The sequence below is a fragment of the Microcebus murinus genome, chromosome 17 (genome assembly GCF_040939455.1).
Source record: "Microcebus murinus isolate Inina chromosome 17, M.murinus_Inina_mat1.0, whole genome shotgun sequence".
NCBI lineage: Eukaryota > Metazoa > Chordata > Mammalia > Primates > Cheirogaleidae > Microcebus > Microcebus murinus.
Genome location: NC_134120.1, coordinates 33,510,344 through 33,523,817, shown reverse-complemented (window position 1 = coordinate 33,523,817; position 13,474 = coordinate 33,510,344). Strand labels below are relative to the sequence as shown.

Sequence of the window (13,474 nt, the reverse complement as noted above, 5' to 3'; positions counted from 1 at the left end):
GCATGATGTAATCTACCTGATACAGAGGACATCAACAGAATGTGTTCTACATTCAATCACTGCTCAATCATCTATTTTGTTGAACAAAGAAGAAATTCCAGATTCCTAGTGATTTCACACTGACTTCTCAGTGAGCTAAATCTATATACTGATGGTAAAAAGGAATAACAAATAGCGTCTCAAAGACATAAAACTTGTTTGCTAACTTTTCTTCTAAATAAAATTTATCCTGAACATTATCTTCTATATGAGGTCCAGGATTTAAAAGCTACACTAATATGAAAAATGAATTCTGTCCAGAAATATACTTAGAACAAAATAAGTCATATGTCTAAATCCTTGAGGCAGAAAAAGGTCTCCAAATAATCTGGTCTACCTCTCTTTGTGGAGGTATGTTCTTGGAATACAACAGATTTCAATACTTCCCCTCATATTCTCCACTTGTCTGTGGCCACACACACAGATTCAAGATTTTGAAGTCCCTAATCTATGACATGAAATTTGTCATAAAAGCTATTATGGCTTGAATTCTGTCCCCCCTAAAAAAATACACATTGAAGTTCTAATCCCCAGTACCTCAGAATATGACCCTATTATTGCAGATATAATTAGTTTAGATGAGGTCACATAGATGTAGCCTCCTAGTCCAATGTGATTGTTGTCCTTAAAAAAGAACATAATCTGAAGAGACATACAGAAAGAATACAGCCACATGAAGATGGAGGATTAGAGTAATGCATCTGTAGACAAGAACACCAAAGATTGCTGGCAAACTGCCAGGAAGAGGCAAGGTATTATCCTTTCCCCCGGGTTTCAGAATGAGCATGGCTCTGCTGACTGCTTAATTTTAGACATTTGGCCTCCAGAACTGTGAGAGAATAAATTTCTGTTGTTCTATGCTGTAGCCCCCAACCCCCAGTACTGGTCCACAGCCTGTGAGGAACCGGGCTGCAGAGCTCCATCATCCTCCCATCCCATCCATGGAAAAATTGTCTTCCATGAAACTTAGGAACTGGGGAGGAGATACAGCAGAACTGGGGTAAGCAGAGGGTGGGCCAAGCAGCCGCTCCCCTCCCCATCGCTCACATCACAGCCTGAGCTTCCTACCCACCCCTCCAGTCTGTGGGAAAACTGTCTTCCGTGAAACCAGTCCTTGGTGCCAAAAAGGTTGGGGACCACTGTTCTAGGCCAGTATGTGGTACCTTTTACATCAGCCCAAGCAAACTAATACAAAGCCTATCCACCACTCTTTCTCTTCATGATAGCATGTGGATTATTCCCACTGTCATCACTCTGTCTTCACCACAATCACTGCATGCCTCCATGAAATCACAGTCACAAACTAACTCTCCCTTCCCTGATGGATCCCCAGGACACTGCTAGAGGATTCGCCCACACCTAGGCTTGTTTCCTATCCAATTGTTCAGTTCTCCTTATGGTCAGGATGATAAGGGCCTTATATGTGTTTGGTTTTATTTTCTTCCACCTCATAGTCCACATACTCTGTTTCAGTAATGTCAGTTTCCTCATTGCCTCCATCCCTCTGGCCCCCCCAAACCCAACTCTGTACTCATATTCAATTATGCTAGATCCCTTTCTAATATTATACTCAAATGTGTCCATGTTTCTGTTCATCTGCCCAAGTCCTACTCATACTTTATACTCAAGTCATACTCAAGTTGCATCTCCTCCATGAAACCCTTTAGCAGAGTGATCTCTGCTTTTTCTGATATCTCATCCCACTCTCATGTAGGGTCAGAGCCATACATGTTTATACTTAATTACATTCTATTTTGAACTATATCTTGGTTATTTACTAGGAAGCCTTGGCATACTATAAACAGAAAAAATGTATTCAGTTTTTAAAATTTCTAGGAATATGGTAAGTGACTTCTAGTTTTATGTGGTTCACTGATTCTGTAATTACGCCAGTATCCTTTTTATGCATCATAAAGTTTCCTCGAATTTGTCAGAAAACTCAAATCTTGGGATGCAGCAACAGCCCAATACAGGAACTAATCATTATGGACTCTATATATTCTAGTCTTTTTTACTAGTTGTGGTATGACTTTAGATGGGTCTTCACTTCCCTTTAGTAATAATACTTCCCTTGATAGGGTAGGCAGAGGAAGCAGAAAGCGCTTTGGAAAAATGAAAAATACCATATAGTTACACAATTTTTTCTGTCTTCTATTAAATATTTCTAAAATAAAGGGAAACATGGTGCTGTGGTAGAAAAACACTTTAAGTGTCAAGCCATTAAACAAGGGGTGAGTCTTTGCTATGTCTCTGATTGGTTGAGATGAAAGATGCTGTCTCTCCCTTCAGGAGTGGTCCCATTTGGCACTGTTCTACCCAAGCCAAGACAGTGGATAATAAATATTATTATTCACATTTTACAGACAAGGACACTGAGCCTGAGAGGTTAAGCCACAAAGCCAAGTCTCTGATTCCAAGCATAGGTCTAAGTTGAGAAAGAGCAAGCTTATGTGCAAAATTGCTGCATGCTCCTTGGCATAGCCCTTTAGTGATTGTCCTATACAAATGCAGAGTCGATCTTTAATCTTAGTTACCTACCACTCTACCTGCACTAGGACAGAATAGAGAATTCTTTGCCAATAACTTGGTTGGTTATATAGTGATGTCATCTGGCTATACTCACAGGGCAGTGATAGTGTCTAGGGTTGCAAGAGGACACACATAATTATGTACTGTTTATAACAGGCCTATGTGAAAAGGCTATAGGCTCACACAGAATTACTATGATGCCACTGTAGATGGGGTCATATCATACTTAAGCTTAAAATACTCTCATGACAGGCCAATTGGTCAACATTTAGATTTTAGTAACTTTTAGATAGTAAGCAGCTTAGGAAATATCCATTGTAGAGACTCCTTTATCTAATATAGTACTTCAGCACTGGTGGGGAGGAAGTGTTGGGGATAAGGAGCAGAAGGGCACACAATAAATTCCATTTGTATAATGCTCTATTACAGGGAATTTGCATAAATTATCCTATTTAATCTTTCAACAATCTTGTGAGGCAGGTATCATTACCCTCATTTTAAAGATAGAAAACAAATTGGGCACAGTGACTGACACCTGTAATTCCAACACTCTGAGAGGCCAAAGCAGGAGGATCTCTTGAGGTCAGGAGTTCAAGACCAGAATGAGCAAGAGCGAGGCCCTGTCTCTACTAAAAATAGAAAACTTAGCCAGGCACAGTGGCATGCACTCGTAGTCCCAGCTACTCAGGATGCTGAGGCAGGGGGATTCACTAGAGCCCAGGAGTTTCAGGTTGCAGTGAGCCATCATCATGCCACTGCACTCTAGCCCAGGTGACAGAGCAAGACTTTGTCCAGAAAGAAAGAGGAGGAGGAGAGGAGGGAAGGAGGGGAGGAGAAGAGGGGAGGAGGGGAGGAGAGGAGAGGAGGGGAGGGGAGGGGAGGGGAGGGGAGGGGAGGGGAGGGGAGGGGAGGGGAGGGGAGGGGAGGAGGATAAGAGGAGAGGAGAGGAGGGAAAGGGGGCAATAATGGGAAATATCTTGAACTCCCAAGTGCTCTGTGCTAGGACTGCACTGGGCCGGGGAGGGACTGGTTTGAGTGATCACTCCTGTGACCACTGGAGGGAGTTTGAAAACAGGCACCTTGCCTCTGGTGCTCAGTGGGGCCAGAAGAAAGGAGGTAAACACTGAAAAGGGAGCTCTATCCCTGGAAATTGTCATTAGGCCGGCTTGGGGCAGGACAGAAAGAACAAGACCTTCTGCCGGACAGGTGCAAGATCACGGGACTATGACACATAAGGGACAGTGGGTGTCTTGTTGATTCAGCCCGCTGGACTGGCATCTGCCAATTCCTGAGCAGCTGCTCCCACCTCTAGCTCTCTGCAGGTGGGCAGCCGCCATTTTGGGGGTTCAAAACCTGGATACTGCAGTGTGTTATGGTTTTGGGCAGCACCCTTCCCCTGACTTGAGCTGGGTGCGGTGGGCTCTGCCCTTCCGTGACCTGTTGATTTGGCAAGCCGGGCCTATGTTGGTGGGTGAATCTTGAGTGCTTCCCAACAACACTAGTTCCCCAGCAATGGGAGGTCACCACCTGTGGGATCACCAGATGCTGGGCATCACCCCTCCCCTAGCCCAGGGATTTTCACACTGTGCATGGAGGGCTCTGTCCCTGGAGGTTGCGAGAAGCAATAAGAGTGGCTTTTCCTATGTGACTGGCATGAATCTACAGGGCCTTGGTGCAGATCAACAACTGACAGCTCACTGATTCAGCCCAGCTTAGGTCATCTAATAAGAACATAACTCTAGGGCCTGCTCTCCGCATCTGGGTGGCTGCAAACAGTGGGGTTCGTGGTTAGAGAAGGAAAATTCTTGTCAGAGACCCTAGCAGGTGCACCAAGTGACCCCTCCCATTAGGAGCAGCCTTCCAAGACTGGTGGAAGAGCCCTGAGTAACATATTAGCTGCCTGCTTCCCCTAGTGACAGATCAAGCAACTATAGAAGCATACACATCCAGGCTAGTAGGCGTCAGCTACGATCCATCTTGCCCTTACCACCATTTTAAGGGGAAATAGGGTCCAAGTAATCCTCAGGAGTGGCAAAACCCTTCCTAAAGATTGGGGCATTAGTATTTCCCATCCAGAGGACTAGAGATTAACACAGAGGCATAAGATTACCTCAGTAACTGGCTCCTCCATGCGATCTACAACCAACAACAGAAAGGGTAACCCCATAGAGTGCCCTCCATCTCAAGCTATTAAAGGGCAGTAGAGTTATACACACAAGTGCGATTCACCACATGGGAGCTTAAGTTGGGGGACCAAACTCACTAATTTTCACTGGCAAGAGGTGAAGACAACAGGTCAGAGGTAACTCAACTTGCTAAAATACCTCTATACAAGACCAGCACACCTCTTCCCACCATTGTCAAGAAACGTCCCTTGGGGGCTTGAAGTTAGGGGCACAAACCAGTCCTAGCACTCCCAGTTCTTGACCAAGTACCAGAACACAGAAAATATGAAAGATCAAAGAGAAAAGTCACCCCCAAAAGAAATAATTAGACCCTTAAAATAGATACTAATTTAAATGAAATGATTACAATGACAGGAAGAATTCTGAATATGGATAATAAGGAAACTCAATGGAATTGAAGAGAAAATAGAAACCAACACAAAGAAGCCACAAGAACAATACATGAAATGAATGAAAAATTCTCTAAAGAAATTGAAATATTATGAAAGAACCAAACAGAAATCCTGGAAATGAAAGCAGCATTCAAGGAACTTCAAAACACAGTGGAAAACCTTAAAAATAGAATGGATCATGTGCTAAACAAATCAGATGAAGAAAAAGAATAGGCCAGGCACGGTGGCTCATGCCTGTAATCCTAACACTCTGGGAGGCCGAGAGGGGTGGATTGCTTGAGTTCAGGAGTTCGAAACCAGCCTGAGCAAGAGTGAGACCCCGTCTCTACTATAAATAGAAAGAAATTAATTGGCCAACTAATATATATATAGAAAAAATTAGCTGGGCATGGTGGCGCATGCCTGTAGTCCCAGCTACTGGGGAGGCTGAGCCAGAAGGATTGCTTGAGCCCAGAAGTTTGAAGTTGCTGTGAGCTAGGCTGATGCCATGGCACTCACTCTAGCCTGGGCAACAAAGAGAGACTCTGTCTCAGGGGGGGAAAAAAAAGAAAGAAAAAGAACACAGAAGCAAGAGACAAGAACAAAACATACAAGAAATGTGGGATTATGTAATGAAACCAAATATAAGAATTATAGGCTCCTGGAAAGAGAAGAAGAAAATACTCAAGGGCTGGAAAATCTATTTCTTGGAATAATGGAGGAAAACCTGTCTGGCCTGGCCAGAAACATAGATATTCAGATACAAGCAGCACACAGAACTCCTGGGAGACTCAATGTGAAAAGGCAGTCATCATGTCACATAATTATCAGACTGGCCAACGTAAACATGAAAGAGGCAATCCTTTGAGCAGTAAGACGAAAACAACAGATAACCTACAAAGGAAAACCTATCAAACTAACTTCTGAATTCTCCACTGAAACCCTACAAGCCAGAAAGGACTGGGGACCCATCCTCAAGCTTCTAAAACAGAATAATGGCCAACCTAGAATTGTTTACCCAGCAAAACTAAGCTTCATTTACAAGGGAGAAATAAAGACTATCCCTGACAATCACTGATGGAATTTGCAAAGACAGACCTGCCCTGCAGGAAGTACTCAGACCTGCATTATACACTGAACAGCATAACAGACACTCACCAAAGTAAAATTACTCAGGAGTTAAAGTCCAGAACCTGGATTCCACAATGGCTCGAGAGGTAAAACAAAACAGTAACAATTTACCCAACAATTATGAACAGAAATCTACCCCAAATATCAATCTTCTAAATAAATGTGAATTGCTTGAATTGTCCTCTGAAGAGACATAGACTGGGTGAGTGAATAAAAAATTATAAGCCAAGTATCTGCTGTCTTCAGGAAATGCATCTAACCCACAAAGATGCTTTCAGACTCAAGGTCAAGGGTTGGAAAACAAACTTTCAGGCAAATGGAAGCCAAAAGAGAGCAGGGATAGCAATTATATCAGACAGCATTAACTTTAAAATAGCAAAAGTAAAGAAAGACAAAGATGGTCACTATATAATGGTGAACAACAAGAAGACTTAATAATTCTTAATATTTATGCACCCAACACAGGAGTACCCAGATACATAGAGCAAATTCTGTTTGATCTAAACAGCATGATAAACAGTAATGCCATAGTAGCTGCGGATTTCAACACCCCACTGACTGAATTGGAAAGATCCTCCAAATAAAAAATAAGCAAATTATTAATGGACTTAAACAGAGCTCTAAAACAAATGGGTCTAACAGACATCTACAGAACATTCCACCCAAATAAAGCCGAATATACATTCTTCTCATCAGCTCATGGAACTTTCTCCAAAATCAATCACATCCTAGGCCACATATCAGACTTCAACAAATTAAAAAAAACAGAAATTATACCATGTATCTATCTTCTCAGACCATAGTGGTATAAAGTTAGAGATCAATTCCAACAGAAACACTTGCCCCTCACAAAGTCAAGGAGATTAAATAATCTATTGCTGAATGACTACTGGGTCAAGGAGGAAATACAGATGGAAATCAAAAGATTCTTTAAACTAAATTATAATGGGAACATAAGTTATCAAAATCTGTGGGATACAGCAAAAGCATTCCTAAGAGGAAAACTAATAGCATTAAATGCTCACATCTAAAAGAGAAAGCTCACAAATCACCAAACTAATAAACTGTGTCAAGGAACTAGAAAAGGAAGAGCAAATTAATTCTAAACCTAGCAGAAGAAAAGAAATAACTAAGATCAGAGCAGAACTAAATGAAATTGAGAACAAAAGAACTATACAGAAAATCAGTAAAATTAAAAGTTGGTTTTTCGAAAAGATAAACAAAATTGATAGCCCGCTTGCTAGATTGACAAGAACTAGAAAGGAAAGGACTTTAATAAACCCAATCAGAAATGAAAAAGGAGAAGTCACTATGACATCACGAAAACACAAAATGTTATTTGCGAATACTATAAAAATCTATATGCTCCCAAACTACAAAATGTAGAGGAAATGGGACAAATTCTTGGAAACACACACCTCCCTAAGCTCAATCAGGAGGAAACAGAATTCCTGAATAGACCAACATCAATTATTAGAGCAGCAATAAAAAATCTTCCACAAAAAAAAAAGTCCCAGACCAGATGGATTCATACCTGAAATTTACTGAGCCTATACTGCAGAAATTATTCCAAAACACTGGAGAAGGATGGTATCCTCCCCAACTCATTCTATGAAGCCAATATCACCTTGATACAAAAGCCAGGAAAGGACTAAATAAAAAAAGAAAAATATAGACCAATACCCCTCATGAATATAGATGCAAAAATCCTCAACAAAATCTTAGTAAACCAAATCCAAAAGTATATCAAAAAAATATTTCATTATGACCAGGTGGGCTTTATTCCAGAGATGCAAGGCTGGTTCAACATACGCAAATCTATAAATGCAATTCACCACATAAATAAAAGCAAGAACAAAGACCATACGATTCTCTCAATAGACATAGAAAAAGCATTTGACAAAATCCAGCACACTTTTATGATAACAACTCTTAACACACTAGACATAGATGGGACATTCCTTAAAATTATTAAGCCCATATATATGATAAACCCACAGCCAATATCATATTGAATGGGGAAAAACTGAAAGCATTCCCGTTTAGAACAGGAACCAGACAAGGTTGCCCACTATCTCCACTTCTATTCAACATAGTGCTGGAAGTCCTTGCCAGAGCAATCAGACAAGAAAGGGGAATTAAGAGCATCTGAATGGGGGCAGAAGAGCTCAAACTCTCACTCTTTGCTAACAATATGCTATTATATCTAGTAAGTCCCAAGGATTCAACCAAGACTCCTGGAATTGATAAATGAATTCAGTAAAGTCTCAGGATACAAAATTAATGCACACAAAATCAGTGGTATTCATACACGCCAATAATAGTCAAGCCAAAAATCAAATCAAAGATGTAATACCTTTCACAATAGCATCAAAGAAAATTAAATATTTAGGAATATGGCTGGGCATGGTGGCTCACGCCTATAATCCTAGCACTTTGGGAGGCTGAGATGGGAGGATTGCTTGAGCTCAGGAGTTCAAGATCATCCCAAGCAAGAGTGAGATCCCATACCCTTCCCCCCCAAAAAATTAAAAAAAAATCTAGGAATATATTTAACAAAGGTGATACACACACACACACACACACACACACACACACACACATATACACACTACAAATCACTGAGAAAAGAAATTGTAGAAGAAGTAAACAGATGGAAATCCCTACTATGCTCATGGATTGGTACAATCAATGTTGTTAAAATGTTCATTCTACCTAAAGTCATCTACAGAACTAATGCAATCCCTATCAAAATACCACCATCATTCTTTACAGATTTAGAAAAAATAATTCTATGCTTCATCTGGAACCAGAGAAGACCACTTATGGCCAAAGCAATCGTAAGCAAAAAGAACAAATTGGGAGGCATCAGTCTGCCAGACTTCAAACTTTACTACAAGGCTATACAAGCAAAATAGCATGGTACTGGCACAAGACCACAGATACAGGCCTTTGGAAATCCCAGATATAAAACCATCCTTATATTGTCATCTAATCTTCAACAAAGCAGACAAAAGTACACATTGAGGAAAAGAATCTCTATTCAATAAATGGTGCTGGAAAAACTGGATATTCACATGCAGAAGATTGAAACTGGATCCCCACCTCTCACCTCTCACAAAAATCAACTCACAATGGATAATAGACTTAAACCAAAGTCATGAAACCTTAAGAATTCTGGAATAAAATGTTGGGAAGACTCTTTTAGACATTGGCCTAGGTAAAGAATTTATGAAGAAGATCCTCAAAGCAATCACAGCAGCAACAAAAATAAACAAATGGGACCTGATCAAATTAAAAAGCTTCTGCACAGCCAAGGAAACTGTCCTTAGAGCAAATAGAGAACCTACAGAATGGGAGAAAATATTTGCTTTCTATACATCCAATAAAGGGCTAATAACAAGAATCTATATAGAACTCAAGAAAATCAACAAGAAAAAAATCAAACCACCCCACTGATAAATGGGCAAAGGATATGAACAAAAACTTTTCAAAAGATGACAAATGGCCAAGGAAAATATAAAAAAAGTGCTCAACATCTCCAATCATTAGGGAAATGCATCCAGTGAGAATAGCCTTTATCAAAAAGTCCAAAAATAACAAATGCTGGCGTGGATGTGGAGAAACTGGAACATTCTTACACTGTTGTTGGGACTGCAAATTAGTATAACCACCCCTGTGGAAAGTAATCTGGAGATACCTCAAAGAGCTAAAAACAGATGGTATTTCATCTGACCCAGCAATGCCACTACTAGGCATCTACCCAAAGGGAAAAAAGAAATAATAAAGATATCTGCACACAAATGTTTATAGCAGTACAATTCACAATTAGAAAGATGTGGAAACAACCCAAGTGCCCATCAATCCATGAATGGATTAATAAAATGTGGTATATGTATACCATGGAATACTACTCAACTGCAAAAAACAATGGTGAACTAGCACCTCTTATATTATCCTGGATAGAGATTGAGCCCCTCCTTTGAACTGAGGTATCACAACAATGGAAAAACATGCACCATATGCACTCACCACCAAATTGGTACTAACTGATCAACACTAAAGTGTTCACATGGTAGTAATATTCATTGGGTGCTGGTCAGGTGTGGGGCGAGGGGGCAGCACAACTAATGGAAGCCGAGTGCACTGTATGGGGGGAGGACATGCTTGTAGCTCTGGCTTAGGCGAAGCAAATGCATTACATGTAACCAAAATGTTTGTACCTCCATAATACCCTGAATTAATAAAATAAAAATACTGCTACTTGTTGTACATGTAAAAATAAAAAAGGAAAGAGAGGAAGAAAGGAAAGAAAGAAGAAAGAGAGGAAAGAAAGAAAGAAAAAGAAACTAAGGTTCAGAGATATTAAATAATTTCATAGAATTAAATCTCTTACCAAAGCTATGGACATCAAACTTAATGCTATTTCTTCCATGTTGTCTTTGTAACTTATCATTTTGGTGATATAACAAAAAGCATTTTGAGGATGTTTACCAAACAGTATCAATAACTCTATGTCCTTGGCCTATGGAGATGCCACATATAAGAAGTAATATCTGATTAGGCATAGCCATCCACATTGTCCTCCCTTTGTGACAATGACAAGCAGTCTGGCTGGATAACCTGTATGTCTGAGTAAGAGATATGACACTCACATTTTCAGACTCAGCACAGTCCACTCTAGGTAGCTGTGTGATATGCCACATACTAAAACTCTCTCTAGTGGCTTACTCCAAAGTTGTTTGCTACCAATTCATTCCTTTCCTGCATGCTCATACTACTCCTCCATTGAGAGGTGAAATCTATTTCTCCACCTTCTTAAATGTGGAGTTGGCCTGTGACTGCTTTGACCAACAAAATATGGTAAACAGACCTATGCCAGTTTTAGACTTAAAATTTAAGAGGATCAACAGTTTCTCTTTTCCTTGGAGTATTGAGCCATCACATACTAAATCCAAGCTAGTCTTCTGGAGAGAGAGGCCATGCTGAGGAACACTGATGAGGCCAGATGCCATGTTTCCCTGAAAATAAGACCTACCCATAAAATAAGCCCTAGCAGGATTTCTAAGCTTTTGCGCAATATAAGCCCTACCCTGAAAATAAGACCTAGCAATGGGCGTGGCTACGCAGCGTATCTGCACAACCCATGCATTCCGTCGAGGAGTGGTAAAGATGATGAGAAGCCCTTCTCACCTGCCCCATGAGAGCTCTATTGCTCAACATGAGAGATTGGGGCCAATGGTTCTAAAGGAAATAGAGTCGCAAGAAATTCAGGACGGAATTCGGGGTTTGGAGAGTTATGATGATGTTCCAGAAGAAGACAACTTAACCATATTTGAATAAATGTAGATTGTTTGTACCGTACTTAAAAAAAAGTAACACATCCCCTGAAAATAAGCCCTAGGGTGTCTTCTTGAGGAGAAATAAATATAAGATCCCGTCTTATTTTCGGGGAAACACAGTATTTGAGTGCAGAAGCCATGAGATAATTCCAGTCCCAGCTGCTACCTAACTGCAACCATTTAAGACCCCCAAAATGAGAACTACCCCAGCTGAGCCCAGTCAATCCACAGAACTGGGAGAGATAGTAAACTGTTGTTTCAAGCCACTATGTTTTGGGGTGGTTTGTTACACAGCAATAGATAATTGGAACATACTCCCTAGTGAAAAACAATCTCTGAGGTATTTAACAAGGACCTGCTATGCCCCCAGCTCAAGGAGAGATTAGCAATTTAAATAGGAAACACTGTCTCAAGAAACATATTGCCTAGTTAGAGAACCAAGACAAACATGAACCAAAAATGAAAACTCCAAAACAATATATAATTGTGTTCAACTAGGTGGTACCTACTTTAAGGGCCACAGGAGTTGAAGGTAGATTGAGGTCAATGAAGACCAAATCAGTGATAGGAAATATCAGAAACAGATGATCTGGGCCTTCAAGGATGATGTGGTAGTTACTGAAGACTGGCTCAATTAACACCAACTCCTCTCTTCCCTCCTAGCATGCTTTTCTGTATTTTAGAGACTGCGTAACTAAAGACTACCTCTCTCAAATGGAGCTTGACTCCCTATGGTGACTGGGATTCCTGCATGGGAACTACTCTCATAAAACTTGAAAGATGGGAATTAGCAGGTAAGGCAGAAGACATATGGGGAGATTGGATCTTCTCACAAACAAAATCTCATGGAGCTGGGAGTTGTAGTGGTGATGGCAGCACCTACAATCATAGCAATTTCCCAATTTTGCAGCTTCCTTATCACACTAGCTGCAAATATTTCCCCCTTAGCAGTAAAGTTCTCAATTTAGAGTCTGCTTCCTTCAGCTTTCCCAATGATTGTGTAGGCTAACAGCCCTTAATTGATCTCTTTCTGTCTTAACTAGCTAAAGTGTATTTCTAGCCTTAAACTAGCTAAAGTAGTCTATTGCCTGCAACCAAGAACTCTGACAGACACAGATAGTTTGGGTTTGTGGGCTCAGAGATAACTTTCCAAGACAGGTGAATGTGCACAAGTCAAATGAAGTGGCCATTTACATGATTTAAGAATTGTGGCCACAGAGCCAAACAAAAGTATGAAACGTTTTGGGATGCAAGATATGACAATAAAGGCCTTTATAGCTAGAGGAGAAGAGATAACTTAGATATTTCTATGGCTAAATAAGAGTATTCAAAGAGAATATTGAAGAAAGTTAATGATCTACTATGCAAACCAAACAATTTGATAAGACTTTACTTGAAGCCAAGGCCTGAAGGTGGGGTATCTGGAGGAATAATGGTGGTGGTGAGGGTAAGGGTAGACCGCATAGAAAACAGTTAACACAGCCAACCGGAGGGCCAGCTTGTGGGGATGGCCTTGGACTGCTGTCTGGGAACTGGGCCTATGAAATGTTTCCTGTGTTGATAAAGCAGTTTTGCCCCCTAGTGGCACTAAACTACTAAACACCTGCTATCCTTCCGGGAGTCTGAAATTTCACTATCTGTGGCTGGTTTTTTTGCTTATGTGACTAGCACCGGACAGATCCCTGGAATTTGAGTCTTAAGCAGACTTCCCTGAAAAGAAACATTGCACACATATTGCTGCATTTCACTACTTAAGGAATAAGTGTGTTCTATGTGATCTCTCATAGAAGGGAAAGCTTCAGAAGCCTGTGCATGGATTCCTCTAGACTCTATGTCTTTTCCTCATGCTGATCAATGAAATAAATTGTAGCTAGGA

The 13,474-nt window shown here is 40.6% G+C and overlaps 1 protein-coding gene across 2 annotated transcripts in view; it reads right to left on the bottom strand.

The window, feature by feature from the left end:
* The window catches only part of TPGS2 (tubulin polyglutamylase complex subunit 2), a 39,432-nt gene that overhangs the window by 21,181 nt on the left and 4,777 nt on the right, over nt 1-13,474 (bottom strand). The gene's annotated exons all lie outside the window — the stretch shown is intronic.